The sequence below is a fragment of the Apium graveolens genome, chromosome 6 (assembly GCF_009905375.1).
Source record: "Apium graveolens cultivar Ventura chromosome 6, ASM990537v1, whole genome shotgun sequence".
NCBI lineage: Eukaryota > Viridiplantae > Streptophyta > Magnoliopsida > Apiales > Apiaceae > Apium > Apium graveolens.
The window spans coordinates 226,982,850-226,984,567 of NC_133652.1; the positions used below are offsets into that span (position 1 = coordinate 226,982,850).

Consider the following 1,718-nt stretch of genomic DNA (forward strand, 5'->3'; position numbering starts at 1 on the left):
CTGAAGAATTGTTGAGTTGGCTCAACTTTTAAGCAATTGAATAATTGAATTCTCTGCCAACTTATTATGAGCCTTCATCTCATTGATACTTGCATCAAATTCTTCATTCTTCTTCACCTATATAGAGATAAATCCTTCCAAAAGCTATTCCAAGTTAGATTTTTGTGGCTGAGCTGGTGGAAGTTGAGCTTGAGCCTGGATATTTTTGTATACGAATTTATGATGATCTCTCCAACCTGAATTATGCGTGTTAGAGTAAAGATAATATTGTTGCCTTTGATTTTGGTTGTAAAGGACGTTTGCATGTTCCATTGTTAATCCAGAGGGATTGGACTGATAAATATTCTGAGTGTGTCCAATTACACCACATATCTCGCATGAGGAAATTGTAGATGAAGTTCTAGAATCCAATTGCTCAATCTTCTAACCATAGCATACATAGTAGCATTCAAAATGGTTAGAGCATCAACATCATACTTACCTCCCTTCTTAGGATGATATTTGTCATTGTACGGGTAGTTATCATTAGACGCCATATCGTCTAACAAAGCTTTGACATTCTCAGTATTTTTCTTCATAATAGATCCACCAGAAACAACATCAACAAAGATTCTGAACTCTTGTGTTAACCCATTATAGAACGCCTGGATTAAAAACCAATCAGGAATTCCATAGTGAGGGCATTGTCTTTGAAGCCTTTTTATTTTTTCCATGCATCATAAAAGGACTTCTCATCATCTTGATGAAAGTTAGATATATCACTCCTGAGTTTTGCAGTCTTCTTATAACTAAATTTTTTGAGTAGAAATACTTTTGCTAAACTGTCCCAAGTAGTGAACTTGTTTGGTACTTCATCATTCAACCAATCTTTTGCTACATCACGGAGAGATAATGAAAATAATCGCAACTTTATCGCATCTTCACTAACATTAATGAGCTTTATCGTATCAAATTTCTCCAGAAAACTTTCAAGATGATCAATAGGATTTTTAGTGGAAAATCATGTGAAAGAATTATTGGAGACAAATTGGATGAATTAAGGCCTAATTTCAAAGTGGGTAGCCGTGACTATTGGTCTGAGAATACTAGAGAGTATGTCTTTAGTGTCTGGAATACCTTGCTCATTGAGAGTTTTAGCAGGTACTAACTCATGCATAACTTCCTTGTCTTTCTATTTCCTTCGTTTACCTGCTAGTCTTCTTGCCATAGCATCAATTTCAGGATCAGAAGCAATCAAGTTTTTTGTACCCGAACTTCGGGTTTGCATGCAACAAGAAAACTAGAAACCAATATCAAATAACAAGGGAATAATAGTCAAAGCACACAACTAAAAGACTTAGCTAAACTAGCTCAAAAATTAACTAATCTAATACCACAGTGTCCCCGACAGCAGCACCAAAAAGTTGACAAGGCTATCTCGTGCCTATTAATACCTAACAAATCCTTCTAATAATGTAGTAAGGGAAGTCAGAGTTGATCCCATGGAGATAAATATATCAATCACTAGTATTTCTTGACTTGATTTAACAAAGCAAGTAGCACAATAAAAATTGAGAGATTTTTTTAACTAAAATTATACTAAAACAAATACATTATATTAATCAAATAACTAAAAACATCTAGAATTAAGTATCCCCACTAGCATGAATTAATGCAAATATGATTTCCCACTCCAATCAATCATATACTACTCAAGAGGAAATATGCACCCTACACAA

The 1,718-nt window shown here is 34.3% G+C and overlaps 1 non-coding gene across 1 annotated transcript; it reads left to right on the top strand.

The window, feature by feature from the left end:
• The first annotated feature begins 666 nt into the window (after positions 1-666).
• LOC141669943 (small nucleolar RNA R71) lies at positions 667-772 on the top strand. The gene has a single exon (XR_012554194.1). It is a non-coding gene; the product is annotated as a small nucleolar RNA R71 (small nucleolar RNA).
• The last annotated feature ends 946 nt before the right edge of the window (positions 773-1,718 follow it).